Below are 25,896 nucleotides of genomic sequence, written 5' to 3'. Positions count from 1 at the left end.
TTTTGCATGATATGCCTCATCAAATCTATCTTTAACAATGTGCATACAGTGGGCAGCAGATCTAGTATGTCAGTGCCTCTGATTACTGCATTGACAATGAGCTCCATTAAGTTTATGTTTACAAAACCCAAGAATCTCTGTTCCTGCATGTTTGGTGTCACATATGATTTTAAGTTAATAATGTGGTAATTAAAGTTGCCCATAAATATGGTATTGGGTAGGATGGTGAGCGTTTCCAGTAAGCTTAACTACATGTTATGGGTTTTCTGGGTCAAAGAGGCAGACCTATAACTTGCAAGGAAGTGGTATGGGATTTTGCCTATAGTAATTTAAACAAAGGGAAGCTCAAGCACATTGTTCTGTTTCACCAGCCTTGAGGTATATTTATTTTTGATGTAAATCTAGACATGTCCACCTTTAGTCTCTGTCTCTGTAGTAGCTGGTCTAAATGTGTGGAAAGTATTATAGCTTTACATTGTCCATGTGCTATCTGTGTCTTTAAACCATATGCCAGTCACCGCAGAGATGCTAACTTTCTCTAGGGTGAGGAAGGCTTGTATGGAGTGGGGTTTCTTATTTATATTCCTAGCATTGAGCAGTAACACTTTCAGATTTCCATGGCTTTGATTTGCTATACCAAAAGCATTTTCAGTTTGGCATTGCCTAAAAAGACCATATGGGAGAGGAAAATGTTTTAGCTAGTATTCAAAAGCCTAGATGGAAGAGATGCAGACCATTCCTAGCAGAGAAGCATGGTGTGTTGATTACCTCCTTTTATGATGACAAATATTGCACCCTTTTAGAATGACAAAAGAACCTAAGCCAATTATTAAAGTCAGCCATCTTCTGTTTGTATTATGGCATCATTCTTGGTGAAGATGAGATGTGAATGCATGTGTTGATGTGGTTATTTTTGAAAGAGTGCATTCAGGGCTGCTGAGGGTGTTTTTATGTGTACTTCTTCTAGGATGTCTTTGGAGTTTAGGAAGGTTACATTTGAGTGCCTCAGCATATGAGGGTCTGTGTGTCTACTTTGTACTGTGTGTGATAGGTGCAGTGTGTGTACTACTGATAACTTGATTTACATTAGGAGTGCTTTTATGTGAGAGCTTTGCCTCCAGTTTCCTGGTCTAAATACATATCTCACATACCTTATCATCTGCTTGAGAATTAGCTGGTCATCAGTAAATATGAGGCAATTTCTATATTGCCTCAAAGTGCCAAAATCCACTTTTACAGGAAAATGCCAATTCAAGATGCCTGCATCCATACAGATATTTCCAAACACTTGGCTTATGCATGAAGTATTTGGCAAGATATTCTGAAGCTAGGTTAGCCAGCAGCTAATCAAGCAGTACTTACTGAAAAGAAATAATTAGTTTTGTCAAGACTGAAGAAAATTGGGGAGTCACCTGATTGGCTAGTACCAGGGTACTACTGGTGTTGCCTCACCACAGCTTCGCACTGTAGGGATACAATGCCACTTTGCTTTTTCTGTCACCAGAAGGAAAATAGTAGCACCAATCCTGAGATAAGAAGCAGGTTGCAAGCTCTTTGGTGATCAGCAGTTTTGGCCCAGATGATACAGGGGTCTGCGGGCTTGTTGTGGCCTTTTCCTGCTAGATGACTTGAATAGCAATTAGATCATTCATAAAGGTCCCACACAGACACTTACTGCCCAATCAGAGACAGTCAGGAATCAATGCCCTTTGCTCTTTCTCTCACCAGGAGCAAAATATAAACACCAGTTCCAAGATGTCACCTACAAAACAGTTATCAGGCTTTCTAGTGTTCAGCAGTCTTCAGGAAATAATAAACCATGCTCCTTCTCAGATTAGGAGGAAAACAGAAACAATCACAAGATGACTACAGTGAGGCAGAATTTGGGCTCTGCAGTGATTCATGTGCTTAAACTAGATGTTGCATATTTTACAGGTAAGATGGGAAAATGGGTTAATATCCTAAGACCCCTACCCTCAGCTCACATTTATTTAACCTTAATTGACTTGTTCTAATTTCTGTGTGACTCATAAGAGACACAGCTCTGGTCTCTTTCCTAGATTTAATATGTACTTGAAAGAAGATTACAACTAAAATACATTGTAAATAAAATGCACCACAATATACAAAAATGGAAGAATGTAATGAAGCAATATAAAATACAAGAAAGCAAATATAACTAACCTTTCCCCCATGGTGGTCTATGTCAGACTCTTAGTGAGCCTTTCCAGTAATGCCTTATGATGTTTTACTTTACCCCTTAAATACAAGGTTTAGTTCCTAGCTTCAGCCTCAGTTCACATGTGATTTACCTTAATTGACTTGTTCTAACTTCTGTGTGACTCACAAGAGACACAGCTGTGGTCTCTTTCCTAGCTTTAATACATACTTGAAAGCAGAATACAATTAAAACACAGTGCAAAGCAAATAAATCACAATATACACAATAGAAGAAGGCAATGAAGCAATACAAATTTGCAGAAAGCAAAAACAATTATTTTATTCATAGCAGTCTATGACAGAATCAGAGTGAGCTTTGCCAGTAAAGCCTTACAATGTTTTATTTTATCTCTTAAATACAAGGTCTAGTTCCTAGCTCTGCTCTCATTTCACAGGTGATTAACCTTATTTGACAAGTTCTAATTTCTGTGTGACTCACAAGAGACACAACTCTGATCTCTTTCTTAGTTTAAATGTATAATCGAAAGCAAAGTACAATTAAAGCACAGTGTAAAGAAAATATACCACAATGTACACAACAGAATAATGCAATGAGGCAATACAAATTACAAGAAACCAAAAGCAAACTCACCTTTCATTGACATCTGTCCATGGTAGAGTCTAAGTGGGCTTTTCCACTACTGGCCATAATGTATGTATCTTATGTGTTTAGATAGGCTTAGGTTTATAGGTAAGTACTAGGTTATCTGCTCTTGTGGACTATTTTAAGCTTAACTAATTTTCCATCATAAGACTCCAACCTTATACCTTTTGCATAAGAAGCAAACGCCTTAACCACTAATCCAGCTCTCTACCCTTTATAGTTTCAGCTACAGTAACTTTTGACTCTAATGTTTGAGTGTGGAAAAATATACATAAGGTGAGATATAAAACATTTACCTAGTATGGGCTGCTGGGTATTTTAAATATATCCTCTCCTCTCTAGCAGCAGTAGCATCACAAAACATATCCATACCTTCATATATAAAGGGACAGCTTCAGAAATAAAATGTTGCAGGCAAGGGATTTAGATCAATGGTTTATAATAGCTGTTGCATTGCCAACAGAATTTGAATAATAGACAGCACTGAGAGACATTTATACCTCGGTTTGCATGGAGTTATCAGGTGTATTTCTTTGTAAAAATATGTAAATAGTCAATCTGTCATTTATTTCCACAATACAAATGTGGAAAAGAAGGAGTAGGAAGAAGAAATAATAAAGTCTGGTTAGGACTTTTTAATAATATTTTTCTGTCTGGGTATTTCATTTTGACTTGGAAAAGAGCAGCTATGGTAGATATACCAAAGGAGGGGAAGATCCCTTTGATTATGGCTCATATAGACTGACTTTGTTTCAGAATCATGACTAACAAATGTTTATGATGATTTTGGCAAACATAATGGCAATGATATTGCTGAGAATAATAGATATAGAACCATGTGGATTAATAAATGGCAGGCAGACATTTGTAAATATTAACAGAGCCTGTATGGGTCAAAAGGATGCATTGGAGATTAATAATATATTAATGCTAATATGTATGGATGTTGAAAATGACTGAGTTGGGAATTTGTACAAATATCAACACTATTAAGATGCAATACCTGCAGTGGACCTCAAGCTAAAGTGAAGGTCATTAGTGAATGATCCAAAGAATTCAACTTTACAGGTAACTAGGCAGTCTTGCCCACTTCAGTTATTACACTTTACTGCACATTTAGAGCTATTAGACAAGGACATAAGCAATCAAACAAAATTATAAATAAAGGCAGAAATATTAACAAGACAACAGCTCTTTTTGACAATAAAATATGTTACCATTTCAAAATATGATACAGAAATTATATTTGGTAAGCTAATATACTTTAATAGTACATCATGATGTAAATTAAATGATGCAAAAAACACTATAGTAAGAAAATAAGGCCCCAGTACAAGAACTGGTGCATAACATCCCATTTCTGTCTGTTCAAGATAGGAATGTACTTTTAGCAATTTGGTTGAAATGGGATGCTTAGCAAACAACTAAGGAAATGTGGGAAGACAGTTGTCAAGAGTTTGATAACAAGATGCCAGTGGCTGAGATGTTTTTGTCACACTGATTACTTATGTAGTTAGGCTTACATGTATCAACTGAGGGATCAGTTATGGAAGAATATAAAATAGAAGCTTAAGTAGCTTCTATGGATAACAAATGGGAAAGAGTGCAATTGGAACAACTAATACTGACAAAGGAACAGGGTGGAGTGAGACTTCCAGTTATGAAGGCATACTATAAGGCCTCACAAATGAGATTAATATATTTGACTCAGGATTCAAAATATATACCACATGAAAGCAGGTGACAGGCATAGTGCATAACGCGGCCATGATAGGATCACAAGAGTGCATTTGAGCAGATCTAGGATAAGAATGTAAAGTACATTATGTGCAGCTTTACTTACATAAAGATAGTAAGCAAGTTTTTAAGGTAAAAGAAATTAAACTTTGGAAAAATTGAATAGCTTCAACAGGTTGTACTATACAAACAGCAATAAGAAAGACAGTAGAGAATGTCATGGGAACTTACAGAAGAAAGGCCAAAGAACCAAGATTTTGGGAGAAGATGATACAAAGGGATGAGGTAATAAAACAGGATGAAACTAGACAATTTTGGGGGTTATTACACTCAGATCAACATACATATATACAAGTTTAATATTTGAGATCAAGGAAGGTGTGCAGAGGCTGGATAGTAATTTTAATAAACCACAAATTGTAAATGTTATCACTGCAGCCAGAAGAGAAATGCTAGACCAGAAAAGAATAATAAGTAGAGAAAAATAAAGGTCCTGTACTGTCCTGCACTGCCCATCCACATCCATCAATTGCAATGTTATCTGGGTCTTCTTAGCTGTTCCATTTTGACATATGACAGCTCTAATTTCTGACAAGTCTGAAATTTAGTAGTAGAGTAGGATTTTTCCTGAAAAAAAATAGTACCTTCAGTGCTGAATACTTTGCTATATTCAGTGTTAATCTGGTAAGTAATTATGTAGCACACCATGTATTTTGTGAGTGTGTGTGTGTGTGTGTGTGTGTGTGTGTGTGTGTGTGTGTGTGTGTGTGTGTGTGTGTGTGTGTGTGTATGTACATGTGTCTGCATATAGTTTTGCAGCAGTAAAAATAAAGTCAGAGTTGGTTGATCACAGAAAAAAAGTCTTAGTACAGCTGTTGTACTGCTTCGTCATCTTTATTTGTTACACTTTGGCACATGTAACTTTCACTTTAAAATATCACAAACGGTTAGGCAGTCTGCTCCTTATGTTTGTAAAGATACAGTTTTTACAGATTCTGTACTCAAACATGTTCAGTTTTAAAGACTGAAAGAGTACTCACACTGATGTGTTAGAATATGTCACAGACTTGCAGCATAACAGTGAACAGATAATAAATGAATTTGCTATTACACATCGGTGGTGCCAGCAATGTACCCGATGCATAATTATCAACATCTCCAAAATGGAGGGTTCTATTCCAGCATTCCTGAGAAATAACCATGGTGATTCCAGTTCCCTTGAACTTGATTTTTGTGGTTAGAGTGAAAATGGATTTTTCATAGGTTTATAGATATTCTAAGGCTATCGAAGCTTATGAGGATTTGTACTTTGACAGTACTGTCTCCCAACCCATTCAGCTTTCTAACCAAATACAATGATAATCACGTAGTTTTGTAGAACATCTCAAATTTTATCTCATATATTTGCCCTCATCCACATAAAATATATTATCTCCTGAATAAGTCTGAAGATTACAGTCAGTAGATAAACTAGCCATTAGCGTTTCATAGTTCTTATTGCTCAGAAAATTAATGGCAGTGCAAAACCTGTGTTGTTAACTTTTTAATTAAATGATAATTGCCTGCCTTTCATCAGTCCCCAGTTTTGCTAAATTTATCTGATTTTCCCTCATATTTGTAGGCTGTCTTTGGTTAACTTCATTTTCTGATAAAACATTGGAGATTACAGTCATTCAATAATGCTAGTCATTAGAGTTCCATGGTTCTTATGGCTCAGAAAATGCATGTCCCTGCAAAATCTGTTATTTTGTTAATCTTTTAAGTAAATTAACGTTATCTGTTGTATGACATTTAAGGCTCTGAGCTATTAGCAAATTGCTTTCTGTAGTCAGCAATACTGGTTTTGAGTTCTTCCACCTCTATTTGACTACTGTGTGACTTTTAGCAAGTCCTTTAACCAGACAGTGCTACCAGATGACCACTGAAAAAAGACACTGTCTAGTGGGTGTACCATGTTAACAAAAATAAAAGAATATATAAAATGCATCCCTTTGGGGGCCTTTATCTCCCATTATTTTTGCTTCATTCAGAATTACTGAAATAAGTTGATAGGTATTTTGTTTATTTCTTGTTATATGTATGGCTTTCTGGCAATTTGTTCTGGATTGCAGAAATTAAATAATGACATGAGTATAACATGCATACGAACATACACGCATATGAAGGAGGCTGGCATAGTGGTTAAGGTGTTTACCTTGCAGCCCCAAGGTGCATGGTTTGTTTCTCACATGGGGTAATTGGCTAGGCTTAAAAAAGCCCACAATGGCATTTAGCCTAGTACTAACCTATACACTTATCTCTGCTTGACAGGGGCACAGGAAAATAATTTATTTTCTTGGGTGTCGAGAGCCAGGGTACCTTTTTGGTTAGGCTTATATAGGCCCTAGGGCCAATTGCCTAGTACCTACCTATGAACCTATAAATTTCATAGTTTGTATTCTTCAGAAAATGCTTGATAATGCAAGGCTTGCTATTCTTGCAACTTCTTAATTATATAAGAGAAATATATATATATATATATATATATATATATATATATATATATATATATATAGACAAATGGGACCGTTCCATTTTGGCATCTACTTTTCTGAAGTAAAAGCTAATACCAAAGAGGTCTGGCTGATTACATTTGCAGATAACACCAAGTTAGGAACAGTCATTGAATCCCTAAATGAATTTGCCATCCTATAAGGGAAAGTTTGTCCAAATAAATATCTGGTGCCAAAATCATGGACTGAAACTAAATTCCAAAAAAATGCATTATTATACTGTTTTAGAAGTCATCTACCCTCAAGGAACTACATAATTGACAATATTCCCCTATGAGTTGACCCAATTGCTCAGGATTTGAGAACTTATGTGGATAGTGACATAACATTTGACCAACATATGTCCATTGTTGTGAGAACATCCTTCTATACTGCACAATTTATAAAGAAAGAGATTGTGTCTTGATATATGGGTATCATGGTACTACTTTACTCAGCCTTCATTAGAATAGTCATTCAATATAATGTCCCCAGTGGCATGTATCTGTCCAAATACATTCAATGACTGGAACACCCACAGAAACACCTTACTAAAGGATACAATGGCTAAATGACATGTCTTACATTGACCAACTCAAAGCCCTGCCACTATACTTAGCATCCTACTGACTGCTAAGAGGTGACCTGAGTCTGACATACAAGGCCTCCTCCAACCCATTAATGATTGATTCACTACACAAGTCAAATGGCATCGGAAATAATTTGACTAGGGATAAAAAATCTTCTGCAACATTGACCAAATCATTTGGAGGGACAGGTATATCTGACGGAGGGTCTATATTACCATATCGAATGGTAACAATATTGAATGCTCATATGAGCAAAAATGCAGAAGAACTAACTTGCTATTGTGGGGGGCTGCACCCCCCACACCCCCCACTAAATATATATTCCAACTCCGAGGTTGCACTACAGTGAGGGAAGAGCAAATATCCCAATCCTCACTGTACTGCGGCACCCCCACACCCGCCGCTAAATATATATTCAAACTCCAAGGTTGCACTACAGTGAAGGAAGAGCAAATATCCCAGTTCTCACTGTACTGCGACCCCCAAAAAACAAATTAGTTCTCCTGCATTTTCACTCATATGAGCGTTCACTGCTGTTACCATTCAATATGGTAATATAGATCCCTGACAGAGGATACTACTACTCTGCAACAGACTACCCATTCACATAAACAAAATGCATCTCTGTCCATATTCAAGCACAACTTAGATCTATGGATGGGAAACAGAAAATTTATCCCAGAACTGCAACTGGTACTTCTAATGGACAGAGGCAGCTCCTAAATGCTTTATATGTATGGCTCCCCTCAAATTATCTATGGTATGATCCCAGTTATTCTCATTACAGGTAATATATAATTATCAACCATGTGATAGATAAGGCGAGTCTCTAACCAAATGGGAATAGGTTATTTTGAGCATGAAAAAGGAAATTGGCTAGGCTTAAAATGACTCGCAATCATAGCTTGTCTAGTACTTAACTACCTATGACCCTATATAAGGCAATATTACATTTAATAATGCAGTGCCATACAGATGTAAAAGTAGTAGAGGGAGAATTATTACATGAAGATATTACAGATGATCAGTGGAGGTAATATGTCTTATCCTAGATATGCAACTAAACTGACATAATTTAGAATTTCTGCATTAAGAAGCTCCCTTAGACAAAAGGCATATGTTAGAGATGTAAAGATTCAGAAAGAGGTTCTTTGAACTATATATTTTGAGAATGTTTGGAATTGCTTCTGTACAAAAATGACTTAAATAATATGCTAAGCCTTATACTTGGCAGAAAATTTAAAATCACTACAGAGATGTTTTAGGTTGAGTTTTGCACCTTTCAGTGTTGGTAGTAGCTAAGAGCTATATAGCAAGGAAATGGAAAACTAAATAAAAATCAGTAAGAGATGTGAAAAAAGATGATTAAAGAGATTATTAGTATAGAATTTACAATGATTAGAGATCAGAGACACGACTCCATAGATATAACAATGGGTTGAATGGGATGTTGCTATAGAACTTGAGCTTGTAAAGGACATTGACATATTACAAAATACTAATGCACTATGTCTCTTTAATAAAGTTGACTCAGATACAAGATGAGATGTCACTTATCCAGTTATTAAGATTTATATAGTGAAAATAAAGCAATATGGCCAATATTTAATTCCTATTTTCAAATTAGACTGTGAATACCTAATTTATGCACAGACCTGTTTTTTGTTTAATCAGCAGTGTTAAATCAGACATAAAATTAAGACCAGATAGAATAGCTGCTGGATCTTTTTGAATATGCATTCTTGCTAACAGCAAGTTATTGAGGACTGAGTATAAGCAATAACCTTGACATGATGATGATTTATTACTATTGTATAAACATTACTATAAAATAGTTGTATCAGCAATCAGTTCAGAAATAACAGGTGTGCAATGCATGGGGATTGCGTAGTATGTAAAACTGAAAAAAAATTACAATAAATTATTCAAATTGGTCAAAAGCAACAATACAAAATAAAAGTTTACAAAAGAAAAAGATAAGAAAGAAATCATATGCATCTTTAAAACACAACATACTAATAGGCTACTGCAAACACCAATGTTCTTGATCAATGAGCCATCCATAAAGCAATAACAATTTATTTATATATTTAAACTGTGCTTCTCTGAAAAACTGGAAAAATATATATTTAAACTGTACTTCTCTGAAAAGCTGGCAAAATAAGAAAACAAAATACTCCCTATTTTACCCTTGCTGTTTTCCCCTCAAAAGTATTTATTTAATTTGTTTGTTTGCTTGTTTATTTATTTATTTTTAGTTATGAATGCCCTGTTGACCTTGTTAGTCACACAAAGCCAGAGGCATGTTTTCAAGAGGATCTAAAGTTGTATTTGTACTGACTAAGGAAAATATGCCTGGACATTGAGGAACTTCTCCTACTTGTCCTTCTGATGAGTGGAACCCATTTTGGAGCAACACTCTCTTTTACTGTTCTAGGTGCAGAAGCAGCCAGGAGAAACAGGGAGCAGATGCAGAGAGAAGGAGATGATGGAGTAATGAAATAAATGGAGGCAAAAGCAAATACTGAGACTAGAGAATGTGGAAGGATTCAGAGGAAATATTTCAAAGAAATCTGTTGGATGGAGATGAGTATGCAAATGATAGATATATAATTACAGCCCTCCAGTCAGGAAGGTTGGAGGAAGATTTACATAAATAAATAGTGGTGCAGAATGAGACAGAAAATGAAGGTGATGTTTTCTGGGGGGACATTATGGAGAAAATACAAAAGGAGGATAAAGATAGCATCCTGAAGAACAGTGGTAAGATGGAAAAGAAAACATATGCAGAGAAAGTAAAAGAGGGCAGAAGTGGAGTAGTTGAAAATAAGACAGAAGAACATGAAATGCAGATGTATGAGGTAAGAATTCAAAGTACAAAAGACAAAGAAATTGACAGGTATGAAGTGGGGGACAAATTAATAGCTCCTTTGGGTGTGAAAGCACATGAGGTAAGAACATTTATGCTTATTAACCAAGAGATATTTTTGACATTATATTTGTGACTGTTTTTTCAATATTACATTTTCTTGGAGAATATGAAAAAAAAGAAAGACTGCAACCCATAGAATATTTATGTGATAAAAGCATTTAACATGGGGAAACAAAGAAAATTGTATGCAATTTTGAATGGAGGTAGAAAAAAAGAAGACTTTGAAAGGACATTTGAAAACTTTATGTAAAGAAGTGCTAGACATTGCAAAAGCTTATGACCCAGAGCTGGGATTGTAATATTGTATTAAAAATAGAAAGAGAAAAGAATTATACATATACCAGGCATGATACATGTTGAGAGGAATAAGAGTGTCATAAAATACTGAGGAAAAACAAATCATTTTATGGAAAAGAAGGACATATGATAAGTAACTGTGACAAAATAAATGTTATGTTTATGGTGAAATGGGACATGATGCAAAAAAATGTGAATTGAAATGCTTAAGTGTAACAACATTGGACATTGAAAATAAGAGTAAGAAAACAGAAAAAAAAGCAAAAGAAAGTCAAGAAAATGAACCAAGAGAATACATTTTAATAGAAATAGAAGAAAGACTAGATAATATAAAAATAATAAAGAGGATATAAAAGAAGTTTTTGAAGTAATGAAGAAAACATATATTGGGAGGCAGTAAAAGAAAAAAGAATTATTTTGGCAAAAGGGACAGAACAAGAAATGTTAAAGGGACACATACAAAAGAAAAAATAAAGGAAATGGATGAAAAAGTATATATATATATATATATATATATATATATATATATATATACACACACATCTAATGATTGGGAGATGGTATAATGATTAAGGTGTTTGACTCACAGACACAAAGTACAGTGTGTGATTTTCACCTTTGGGAAGTTAATTGGCTAGGATTAAAATGATTTATTAAGAAAGCTAGCCTAATAAATTATCTATGAACTTATGAAACCATGAGCCTAAGGAAAGGGGAAATTAAATTTTACAGTGATTTCTGAAAATATGAACACTATTAAAATACAGTAAGAAGAACAAGATTTCTGGAGTGGTGTGATACATGTGATGTGGCTGAAATTATATTAAAAGACACAAGATTTTTAACAAATGAAAAAGATTAGAAAGAAAGAAACTATGGGAAGGAAAGTTAATCTGGAATTTGGAAAATGAGTGATGTTCTGAAGTAGCCATATTCTATAGAAATATAGTAAAGATATTAGATGCAACTTTAGGAAAAATGGGAAGATTAACCATTGTAAATTTAAAATGGAAAGAACAAGTATATAGAATTATAATATTATATGCATATACTAATTGTAAAGAAAGGGGAAGCTTATTTCATCAGATTTTAGAATATATAGTGATAAATATGGATATTATAATAGCATGAGACTAATTGTGTTTTAAGAGGCAAATATTAAAAAAAAAGGCAATCATATAATAAAAATGTTAGAAGCAGAAAATGTGATAAGTTAAAACTTTGGGACAAAAACTCAGGGACTTACAAAAGGGGTATGCATAGAACTGAAACAGATCATGTTATGGTATCACACAGTGTAGTTATAGGAGGAGTAAAGGTAGTTGAAAAAGGGTTTCTTATCATCTTGCAATTTAGCTAGAAATAAAGAAAAATGAGGAATATATGAAAATAGACAAAAGAATAAAAAGAGTAAATGAGAAAGCATGGAATAAAGAAAGAAAGATATTAGTAATACAGTTATGGAAAGATCATATTACTATGAGAACATTTTATAAAACTCGATCTGAATGGTGGATGATATTTAAGAGAAATATAAAAAAAAGTTTTTTACAGTGACAATATGGTGTGAAAAAGTAAAGAAATAAAAATATAAAAGAACACAGAATTATGCATTGGAAGAATTAGAGCATAATGATATAAAGTAATTTGACAATGAAAAGAAATTTTATGAAAGAAATCAAGAAGAAATGCAAGAAGTTGTTAGATAAGCAAAGATGTTTTTGCAAGGTAAAAGGGAGGTATAGAGTCACTTCAGCAGATTAGTAAAGGAAGATGGTACTGTAATGAGAGAAATAAAAAAAATTAAAAGGAGAAATACAAAGAATCCAGGGAAATATTAAAAACAGTGTAGTACAACATGTACAAGATTTTTTTAAGAAAAAAGAAAGTAGTGAAAAAGTACAGAAAGTAAAAAAGTTAGCAGAAAAGAGAATACAGATTTGGAAAAGGATATTTCTGTAATTGAGATAGATATAGTTTTAGGACAGGTAAAGATAGATTCAGCTGCAGGACCAGATGGAGTAGGGTTTGAATTTTATAAAAAATTAATGGATTGGCAAATATATACATATGTATATATATATATATATATATATATATATATATATATATATATATATATATATATATATATACATATGTATATATATATATATATATATATATATATATATATATATATATATATATATATATTATAATTTTGAATGAATGGTTAAATGAAGGTTTTATGTATAAAGAATTATGCAGTGAAATACTTGAATTCATATGGAAGAAGGCCGATAGAAGGCAATTAAAAAACTGGAGACCAATTTCATTGAATAATAATGATTATAAGATCATTATGAAAATAATATAAAATAGATTTAAAGCTAAAATGGAAAATATTGAAGATAGTATGTACAGTATAATAGGGAAGGGTTGTCATGATATATTAGTGATAGTTGGAGATCTTGTAGATGATATTATGAATAGTAAAGAAGAAGCAAAAAACATGATAGGAGACCTTGATAAGGCATTTGACACAATTGGCCATGAAATATTATGAGTACTAATGAAATAATATAATATAAGTGAGAAAGTTAGGAAATTATGTATGACAGCATATAGTAATAATAAAGTGAAAAATACTTGTAAATGGCTGGTTACCGCAAGAGGTACATATGAAGAGTGGTGTAAGACAGGGATGTCCAATGAGTTGTATACTCTTTTCATTAGTTATGAATGTGATAGCATGTGAAATAAATTACAAAATGAAGGAGGCAGGGTACATAACACCTGAAGGATTAAAAATTCCAGTTTTGTTAACATGCATAGATGACATTATAATAATTGCAAAAAAAACAACATTTAGATAAAAGAAGTATTGAGTTTCACAAAATAGTATGTAAAGATGATAGGAATGGCTTTAAATAAAGAGAAAAGTAAAAGTTTAAGCGATGTCATAAAAATAAGAGGTATACATTTTTCATTTAATTAAATTTCTGCATTAGGTATATAATTTGAGAATAAAGATGTAGGACAATTCAGTGTGGGGGTATGGGTACAATAGAAGAAATAAAACAAACCTGTCTTTTCTGGAGAACATATAAATTATCATTCAGAAAAAAGACTATTTTGATAAATTCAGTACCAGTGGGAAAAACAGCGTATTTAGCAAGTGCATTTATATTGCCAACAATATTTGAAATAGAGCTATTGCAGATATGTTTTCATTTATATTGGTTCTAGACTAAACTCATTAAAATGAGAGTTTTGTATGTAAAGAAGAAGGAATTTAGGGTTAATTAACCCAGTAGTATATGCTGCTTCATTAAATTTGCACAAAGTGTTAAAGTTTAAAGTGGATAAATGAAAAAGAAAGATTTTATAGCAACATTGTATAATAAAAATATGATAAATTTAGAGGCATGATAAAAAAGAGAAAAAGAGTGTATAATTGAACAAGTAAAATGTCACCAAGAAAAAATATTTTATGGAAAATAAAAACTGATGATATAGAAAAAGATACAAAAGTATGGTATAAGAATGCAATGATAAAACATTACTATGTAAAACCATGGGAAAATCTAACTGATGAAAAAAAAAACTAAAGCTATAAAAATATGAATGTCAAGATTTTTTTTTTGTGGAGACTGATAATAGAAAAATTGCCAGTAAAAGGAAATATGCCATATAAAAAGAAAAGTGATAGAATATGTTTATATTGCCAAGAAGAAGAAACTGTAGACCATGTGTTTTTTGAAATGTAAAATAGTAAAATAGTTATGGAGGAAACTATGTAAAGCTGATTTTTTCGAAGATATAAAACAATTGGATACCATAAACATGGATATGATTAAGTATGTAAATTATAAGAATAGAAGTAAATACGTTAAAAGAATATATAAAATGTTTGTTTTTTTTTGTTAGATGGGTTATATGGAATGAAAGAATAAATTAAATTATGTTTAATGGTAAATGGATTTTAGCAACAATGTGAAGTAAAATCAGATGATAGTTTTGAAAAAATGAGTGGGAGTCTAACAGGGATGACAATTTAGTATTATTGTGTAAACAGATTTGTATAGCTGTATATCTGTATATTTGTAAATATTTGTAAATATCTAAATGCTTTGTAAATAAAAGCCATTTTTGTATATAAAAAGGACCCCTGATGCTTTTGATAAGCACAGGGGGATGTTCTAAAAAACTAATCTCTGTTTTGAAGAAATGTGAATAACTTTGCTACATAAATATGCGCCAGGACATAGAAATACATTTTTTGTTGTGAACTAATTCTTGAGAAAGAGGCCTCCTTTACACTGAGTATTAAAAATAGCAAGTCTCGTATAGTGTACTTCCCCTTTTTTCACAGGTATTATTTTTCTTTTTGACCACTCCAGTTTTTCTGCTATCACCAAATATATTTGTGCCTCATAGCAACAATATAACACCTGGGCAGCTGCGGTGGTGCAGCAGTTAGCACTGTCACCTCACAGCAAGAGGTTTGCCTGTTCAATCCTCGACTGGGTTGCCTTCTGTGCGGTGTCTGCATGTCCTCCCTGTGGTCGCATGGGTATCCTCTGGGTGCTCCAGTTTCCTCCCACATCCCAAAGACATGCTGTAGGTGGATTGGATACTCTAAATTGGCCCTAGGTGTGAGTGTGTGCATGTGTGTGCCTTCTGTGGAATATTGGGCACCGGGCTGGCAACTCAACACCATAAAAAACTCCACTGCCAATCATGAGCAGACAGGTGATCCGCTGTGGTGACCCCTAACTGGGAAAAGCTGAAAGAAGAAGAAGGGGGATGCTCTACATCCACCTGAGGTACCACCAACTTTGGTAGATGAGGCAATGGTTTACTATTTCATCCAAAGGGCTTTATTTTCACTACATGTTCTTAGAACATTCTCAAAACCTATTGAGCACTACTTCCCCTAGAAAAGGAAACAAGTCAGGTAAAGGGAATGAATGACATCCAAGGACTAGATATCATTTTGAATGTTACTACAGGATAGGTTGTACTCATATCATGTATGACTTGGCCACACATGTGATGATCTGCAGATATCTTCTGAAAAAAATATAAAGGATGGAAAGCCCGCAAACCTTGCACGTGTATAAATGCATGCTGGCATCTATGTATGTATCCATCTTTCCATGAATGTTTCCACATATGAATTTGTCTGTCTGTCACTTTATGTATATATCTGTCTAAACACTTTCCTTTACAGGAAATAAAATTGATATCTGGCAACCTGATTCCACATAAATGTTTATATCCAGACCCTGTCTATGTCAAATAATCAAATAGCCACATTGAAGAATGTCATCTCATTGAAAAGAAAATTTATTAAACCCCCCGCACCCCCTGCTAATTACATATACCAGCTACAAGATTGCACTAAAGTGGGGAAAAGAGCAAATGTCCTGATCCCTACTGTAAAGCAATTCCAGTCAGAATGGTTTGATGGCCTGCATTGTCGATGAGATGATGATACGTTTGACAGTGTGGCCATTTGATACTTTGACATAGACACTATCTACATCTATTGGGTTTTCTAGCTGCAAATCTTGCTTTCCACACAAGCACACACACACACACACACACACACACACACACACACACACACACACACACACACACACACACACACACACACACACACATATATGCATGCATTAACTGTAATTCATTACGTTTTTGTTGTCAGCTCCTGTCATAGATACACTGCTGATTGTGACTCACATTTGGATTGGAAGGCAGTTAATGGCATACCCTGCATGGTTGGTGAAACTCCCTTGTGGAATAATTGTACTTCAGCCTAACATATGTAGCCCAGCACATTGTGATTAGATAGAGAACTGCAAAAAGAGTTCTTATGAGCAAGATAAGTGGCACTGCAGAAAGGCTCACTCCTCTCCACCTGCAGCCATGTAGACCCAACTCCTGTTTTCATCACACTAAGCAATGTCTGGGAATGGTGGCTGGTGGGATGAGGATTTAAAATGGACAAGGAAGACAAGTAGAACTACAAGGAGATTGTGACAACTGATAGTTAACCAGCATAAGATAAAAAAACAGAAAACATACTAGTATAAATACCAGCTCAGGTCTGTCCCGAAAATAGGCCATTAGCCTAGTGGACTAACCCAGTCAACAAAGGATAAATAGATAAAAATGTATTCATTGGTTAACCTGGAGAGGACATAGTCCTTCTCTGATTCTTTGTATTCATTACCTTGGCTGCAAGGACAAGTATAAACACAAAATATATGATATTATACTGCACCCATTCAATCAGCCTTGGAAATTAGAGCTCATGGAAAAAACACACACATGATTAGGGATAATATAGAAATGTCAAACAGTCAGTGACTGAAGGTCAGAACCAAACCTCAGACCATAGAGATGTGAGGCAAAGGTATTTCCACTCAGCATCCATGCTAGAAAACAGTAATTATACTTAGAGGGCATTAAGCTAACTGAAACACTTTTGTTAAATGGAAATACAAATACAGTCATACTAAGAACTACTTTAATTAATGCATTTAAAAATGAGCAGAATGTACTTAAAACTATGCAAATCATAACTGCTACAATGTCATCCAAAGAAAATCAAAGAGCAACAATCTCAATATGGTTTAATTCCTTGCTTTAAAACTATCAGATGCATTTTGGAAATGCGTAATAAATAATTTAAGCATCTGAAGAATATTTATAAAGTACTTGATCTGTGTAGAAAGTATCTTTGTATAAAGAAAACATATTGAAATAAATGCAAAGGAAAGTAAAAACAAAAAGATCCCAAAACATTCATCAAACCTGAAAGAAAACCTCCCTATAAAGGAATAAGCTGACTTGTGTAACACAAAAATGTACATAACAGTAGAAAGTAATGACTATAAAAAACAAAAACCCGTAAGAAATTAAGTTTTGAAAAGAAAGGGCCTAAACAGTCCATAGACTGTAACTGTAAAATAAATATATGATAAAATAAAGTAAATTCATGTGACACTTGCAGTGAAATGGTAACATAGAGTTAAGTTAAACAGTTGAGTCATCTCTTCTGCCAGTCAATGCACTGAATTCAAGACTTAGATATGATATGGTTTTATCATATTTCCCTTTGCTGTTACTCTTCTCACAGGCTGAGAAAATAGGGTGGCAGTTACTTTTCCTGCCTTAGAGCAATTAGTTCTCCATTTGGTTCTCAAATGAGGTTCCCACTATTCAGAACCATTGTATCTTTCTTACATCTCTTAGGTGTTGGTGTGTGCTTCCGTTTCTTCCCATATACTAAAAAATTGAATTGACAGGTGTATGTGGCAGGAATGAGTGCATGTGTACACTTTGTGATGGGCTAGAATGCCATCTTAATACTGAAAAGTGATATTATATGAAATTAAATCTAATTAGCATTATATTCAAATAAATGTAGGTTTTGTATATATTGCATCATGTAATATGTATGAAAATATAGATAGTAAAACTTGCCGAACATATGGGCCTGTTTTCAGTGGATATGGAATAGAACTGCTAAATACTGAACCTAAATCTGGCTTCTCAAATGAGTACTTGTTTACAGCATCTTAAAATGGGTAGAGCTCATGAAGAACTGTACAGTTACTGCTGGACTTATGGGAGAGATGGTATGCTGAGTGTGTCTTTAGGTACCAGTAACGATATACCCAGATAAGTTATACATCTTCTGTATACTATCTACTTGGTTAAAACAATTTCTGTTTTTTGGGGGCAGGTTTATTTCAACTTTTATATTTGATTTTTTTAATGCAATGCTTAGTTTTATTTATTTCAAGTAAACATTTTTTTCACTCACTTTTAAATTATTGTGTATAATGGTTTATTTGCTAGGTTAAGGATATATCTATTGAGCTGATGTAAAATCAACTGTTGGCTCTTCATTTTCAAAGAGTTACTGGTCAAGCTATTTTTGCCATACCAATATATCACAGATGTATTATGCTAATCACAAAGCATAATTGCATTCATGGTATGCTAATGTGGTCTAGATTATGGCAGATTAATATAGGGAGAATGGAGACAGTGTTGGCACTGAAGAGAAGTCACTAACTTCTTTTGGAAAATATTGTGCTCACTTGTGACAAAATAATATGAAAAAATAATTGTTTGCATTCTGATGGTAAGATTGTACAAGAAAGCTCCATACTCAGTCTGAGGTGGATAAAAACCTGGGGATTCAATTATTATAACTCTGATCTGCAGCTGTATAGTATAAAGCTTATTCAGTTGTGACAGGTATTGATTATTACTTGAAGGTGCAGTGCTCACTTTCACTATGAGAGGACAAATGACAGTTTATAGAAGCATTATCTCCCTGAATTTATCTGCTTGAAAAATATCACCAAAAACACAATTTGCAGTGTTTTTGCAAGGGCAAGGCCCATGCACCCTATTAAATATAATCAACTCCATGTTCACACTGTAAATGGAAAAAGGGCAAACACCTGGAGGTGGCACTTATTCCTGTATTCCTGCACAGTTCCACAACAGTGTTTCTCAATGGAGTTTCCAGCATTGTTGGGGAATCAAGTTTCAGGAAGATGAGGCTTGGGTAGTCAAGACAAGTTGAACACTGGTATAATTAATTTCATCCTGTAGCTGCTGTACCTTCCCTACCCCTCTGTTCATTGTGCATGCACAGCAATTTGCACGGGTTTCTTAACTGAGTGACCCCCACCACCACCTGGGATTCACTGCATAAAGCAATTTCTACCTTCTCTACTGAAGCTGGCTATCTTAACTAAGTACAACCTCTGGGAAGCAAGAACCTAACTCCCTCCAGCTTTTCAATTGTAATAAGTGAACTACAATTTAGTTTTTGTGTAAAGGAGGCAGACCACTTCTTAAATCCACCAAGCATGTTTTTTATTTAATAAATAATAAAATATATAAGCGCTTTCATCTCAATATTTCAAAATTACAGAGACTTCATCAGGATCTGATGAAGTCCCTGTAATTTTGGAATATTGAGACGAAAGCGCTTATATATTTTATTGTTTATTAAATTCAAAATACGCTTGGTGGTTTTAAGAAGTGGTCTGCCTCCTCTACACTAATTTTTGTGGATTTATTTGTTGAATTGGTTTTCAATTCTTTCGTAATTTAGTTTTTGTAAACTGTTGAGGCTTAATGGTGTATGCACAACAACAGTGAAAGGATCTAGCCAATTGCCACTAGACTGGGCTATACTACTTTGAATCAGCCTTACACTCACACAGTGTTCCAGTCCCAGGCATTTACTTTTTAATTTGGTAAAGTAATTTCGCTCCCTCCTTATTGACTACATTTGCTAGTTTACCCCTAGGATCCAATTAGAATTAGCCTGAAAATTGGTGTAAAATTAAAAAAGAATAAAACAAATTAAAGTACAGCCAAAAACATTGCTTACTTACAATCATACAAACCAAACCAATAGCCCAAGATAACTCTCAGAGTGTGTTATCCCCACTCCGCTCGCCCTCGCTGCACTTGGCTTGCTCCGCTCCCCTCCCTGCCCCCCAAATTCCACCCCCTCTAGTGCTAAATTTAAACCAAACATTGCCACTCCCTTGCCACTCCCCTCCTGCTAAGTACCAATCAGCACCTCACACATCATTGAGCAACCCTGCCCCCTTAACCCATTTCCTTCTCTCTCATTCTTCCACACCCTGTTAGCACAGTCAGTGATTAAATTTGGCCCAACCCTATCAAAATGCAAACAAGCAAAAAAAAACACTAATTACCCAAATGCCTATACTGTGTCTATTTTACCATCTCACTGCCTATGAACAAACACTTGACCATGGTATTCACTACCCAAATGGTCAAACAGATGCCCATGACTTCACACATAACACCAAACACTTTACCTTCCCCAGCATTCTGAATATACCACCCTCTATAAAATACCACCCCTGTACAGCCACAAAACATAATCCTAAAGACAAAGACTATATAAAGCTTATAAACAAACTCTTAAAACTCAGAATATCCTGTCATTATAACCTTATAACACATGGAGAAATTCATCTCAACCCTGGCCCACCCACACCAAATAACCTCCACTCCCCTACCACAACCCCCACAGTCAAGCTACCCATGAATACTCCCACTAGTTCCCTCCTAGAATTTCACTGAAATATTAGAAGTATTAACAATAAGATTCCCAACATACACGCCCTCCTAGCAAACCACTCCCCAGACATTATGTGTCTTACGGAAACCTGGCTAAAACCCAGTGCTACTGACGATGAGATACTACCTCCAGGATACAATACTCACCGGTTAGACTGTGCTACAAGGAAAGGAGGTGGAATAGCAGTCCTTTACAAAAATACTTTAACTGTTAATAGAGACACCATTCAACCTCCTCAATTCAATAACGCAGAACTCCTCATAACCAAGCTACAGATTAACCAAAACAAACACTTGAACATCATCTGTGCATACTTTCCACCAGGCAACAACCTAAATACCCTAGAAGATCTCCTTTACTGGTTATCCACTACCTATCCCCAAGAAACCATAGTTCATGGTGATTTTAACACCGACTGGCACCCCTTCTCCTCCAACCCCCCCTCTCACTCATATAAACTTATCTGGGTTTAAACAGACCATAACCTCTCCCACTAGGATAAACAAACCAACCAACAAGGAAAGTATCCTAGACTGGATCCTAGTTAATAACCAACCCCAGCTGTACACAGCTGGTACTCTCCCCAATGACCTCAGGGACAATTGTCTAACCTATATCATAAAACATAAGGCAGGAAACCCTCACCAGCCCAAATATAAAACATTTAGAAACAGGAAAAACTTTGATGCTGCTATATTCCAAAATGAATTAAAAGCAGCTGACTGGTCAAAACTAAAAAATCTAACATTAGAGGAGGCCATAGATCACTTTAACACTAAATTCCTAAGTATCCTTGATTCCCATGCTACAGCACGTACAACAAAAACTAGATCAAATACAGCACCATGGCTCAAAAAGATACCAAAGCTAAAATCCAAACTAGAAACAGAGCCTGGGCCAGCTGGAGAACAACCAAAGCCCAACTTGACCATCTAAAATATTGTCAACTCAGGAATGATACAAAAAAATCTATTTTACTGGGTAAAAAAACTTCTAACAAAATCTCCTACAAAAACACCAAAACAACCCTCAAAAGTTCTGGGCAGGCTTAAATCAACTGCTTTGTCCAGGTAACTCCACCACCCCAACCCCGTCTAACTACACCCATAGTTCCCCAGAGACCATAGCTAGTGCCTTTAATAACTTTTTCACTGAAACAATTCAATCCCTAGCAAATCAACTAACCCCCTCTAACTTAAACCACATGCCTAATATACCTAATAATCACCCGGAATTTAGCTTCCAACAAATATCCACTAGTTTTATCAAAACACTTCTAAAAAAACTAAAACCTACCACCCTCGCTGCTGACCTCCTCCCTGCAGAGTACCTGCAAATAGATGCAGATGCCATTGCATATCCCATATCTATCCTCATCAACAGAACCTTATCTGAAAATGCTATCCCCTCCCTCTGGAAAATATCTCATGTCATCCCTCTCCATAAAGGTGGTAGCTCCTCAGACATATCCAACTATAGACCCATTGCCATTCTTTCCCCACTAGCCAAAATAATGGAGAAATGTGTACACATGCAACTAATGCAATACCTTTCACAGAATAACTTACTATCTGACTCCCAGCATGGTTTCAGGCCATACCACATCACCACCTCAGCACTCCTTTCCTTTACTACTGCCATAAACCAAAACAGGAATGACAATAGGCTAACCTCTGCCTCCTCTCTTGACCTATCAAAGGCCTTTGACATGGTCAACCATGAACCTCTCATTCTTTCACTAAAATCTATTTCACTCAACAAGCCTGTTATCCAGTGGTTCCAGTCCTACCTGACTCGTAGACAGCAGGTGGTACTATGGCAGGGCAAACTCTCCAGCCAGTTACCTCTCACACTTGGTGTCCCTCAAGGGTCCATACTAGGTCCACTACTCTTCTCTATTTTTATCAACAACCTCCGCACTGCTATCCCTAAAGCCACCTGCATTCAATACGCAGATGAACCCTCTCTCATCTGCTCAGCCACCTCCCCATCCGACTTGCAAATCTTAACCCAAAATACATTTAACACTATCGAGAACTGGCTCACCAACCAATGCCTACTTCTGATCCCCAAAAAAATTAAACTTCTACTCTTCCCTCCCACTAGTAGATCCGCCACACTTTCATTCTCTGTCACATCTAACAATGGTACCACTATTTCCCCAGATAATCACCACAAACTGCTAGGGGTTATCATAGGCAATAATCTCAAATTTGACCTACAGGTCAACAAAACCATACAGACCATCAATAAGAATCTTGGATCACTGTATAGAAACAAGACAGTTTTAACCTCACTGGCTAGGACTGCAATCTCCCGATCACACCTACACTCTACTCTTTTATATGCCTCGCCTGTACTCTCAAACTTCAACAAATCTGAACTAAGTAAGCTGTCCCATAACTACATTCATATTGCCAGATTCACCACTGGCTCCACCTATAGAACCCACCACTGCCAGAACCTTAAACAACTAGAGTGGCTAGAACTGCCCAGCTTAATTCATTTCAATCAACTCTTAATAGCGCACAAAATTTTGTACCACCCTGAAGATACCCCCTCACTTAAAAATATTATTAAGCCATATAGCAACCTAAGATCCCTACGGTCAGCCGATAAACTATTGGTCCATACCCACAAAGCTAATAACTCTGCTGGTGAATCCTTGTTTGCCAACTTCATTGGCAAAACCTGGAATTCGTTGCCAAACTATATAACCCTGCAATCCTCCAAAAGTCTCTTCAAAAAAAACCTCAAACAGTATCTCAAAGTGAATTGGCTATGCCCATGTACCAACCCTGATTAAGTTATAAACTAAAAGCATATTCTGCAATTATCATAACTTGTAACTACATCACCAAGCTCTGCTTCCAATCTAATGTCTATGTATTAGCCTACAACTAACAATATCTATCAAAAAAAACCCAAAAGCCCCTACCACAAAAACCAGATTCTAACATCTCTTCTACTATCTGGAGATGTTCACCCTAACCCAGGCCCAACCACATCCTCCTCTACCTCTAAATCCATTCAATTAGCATCCCTTAATGCACAAAGTCTAGCTAACAAAATTCATAACCTCCAAGCCTGGCTACACCATAACAAAGCAGATGTCTTATGCATATCCGAAACCTGGCTAAAACCTCATATAAAGGACAAGGAGATAGTTCCACCTAACTACTCTATTATCAGGGCACTCAGAACCAGTAAAAAAGGTGGTGGAGTAGCCCTACTCTACTCATCCTCTCTATGCATTACTCCCTACAATAAAGCTATTCCTCAATTTAACAACGCAGAATTAATACTAGCCCAACTTCAATTAAACAAGCGCAAAAATATATGTATAGCCTCACTCTACATTCCCCCTGGAGACAATATCTCTACTCTTGAAGACATCCTCTCCTGGTTCTCAACCAATATATCTAACGAAACCATCATTATGGGAGATACCAACATCAATTGGTCCTCCAGTCAATCCCATACCCCCTCCATTAACATTAACCTATATAACTTCTCCCAACTCATCAACTCCACCACTAGGCCCTCTAAAGACTTCACTACTGGCAGTATTATAGACTGGATCTTAGTCTCTCACCCCCACTACTACCCCGATAGTGGAACTCTCCCTGACTCATTAAGCGACCACCTTCCCATCTTTGCTACACACCTTCCTTCTCCATTACAAGCGACCCATAATTACATTACCTTCAGATACCTAAAAAACTTCAACCCAGAAGCCTTCTCCAACTCCTTAAAATCATTTAACTGGACCCCCCTAAAAACTCTACCCCTCGAAAGTGCAATCACTCACTTTAATACTACTTTCCAAAATCTTTTAGATATTCATGCTCCATTAAAAACCAAAAGAATAAAAAACAAAACCACCCCTTGGCTAACTAAAATCACATTGACAACCATGCGGTTAAGAGATAAAGCCTGGACACGCTATCAGAAGCACAAATCTCCCACTACCCTTAATGAATACAAAACTCTTCGCAATACAGTAAAAAAGCTTATTTCAACAGACCGTAAAAACTACTACACTTCTCTCCAAAGTAAATACAAAACTGACCCACAAAAATTCTGGAAAGGTATAACTTCCCTCCTAAAACCTGGCACAACTGAAAACCCAGACCTCAACCCAAATGTAGAAGACAATGAACTCGCCACCGAATTTATCTCCTTTTTCATTGACTGCATTTCCAAACTTACCTCTTCCTTCTCGAGCAACCACCCACCCCCTACTACCACCTGCCCTCCTCCTACACACCCCTCTTCTCCACTCTATCCCCATACTACCTTGCAACCCCCTACATTCTCACTGAAACCTATCCCTACTTCCACTATAAAAAAACTACTACAGAAGCTTAAACCATGCACTAATGCCCCCGATAACATCCCCTCACACTTCCTCAGCACATCTGCAGATGCCATCGCCCTCCCAATTAGTATCCTAATAAACCGCTCCATCCAAGAAGGTCTTGTTCCACAAATCTGGAAAAAAGCTTTTATCATTCCCCTTCATAAAGGAGGGAATAATACTAGCATTACCAACTTCCGGCCCATCGCCATCCTCTCTCCTATATCAAAAATTCTAGAAAAATGTATCCATTTACAACTCCTTCCCTATTTATTAGACAACAACCTACTTACTTCTACTCAACATGGCTTCCGCCCTAATCATAGTACTATGACAGCCCTCCTTTCATTCCTTGAAACTGTGAATAAAGCTAGAGACTCCGGTCTTACTGTATCTACCATCCTTCTTGATCTCTATAAAGCATTCGACACTATCTCCCATAACCTACTACTCACTAAATTGTCAAAGCTAAACCTATCCC

The sequence above is a fragment of the Protopterus annectens genome, chromosome 3.part1, assembly GCF_019279795.1.
Source record: "Protopterus annectens isolate FY-2018-M chromosome 3.part1, PAN1.0, whole genome shotgun sequence".
NCBI classification, from domain to species: Eukaryota; Metazoa; Chordata; order Ceratodontiformes; family Protopteridae; genus Protopterus; species Protopterus annectens.
Note: the sequence above shows the minus strand (reverse complement) of the source record.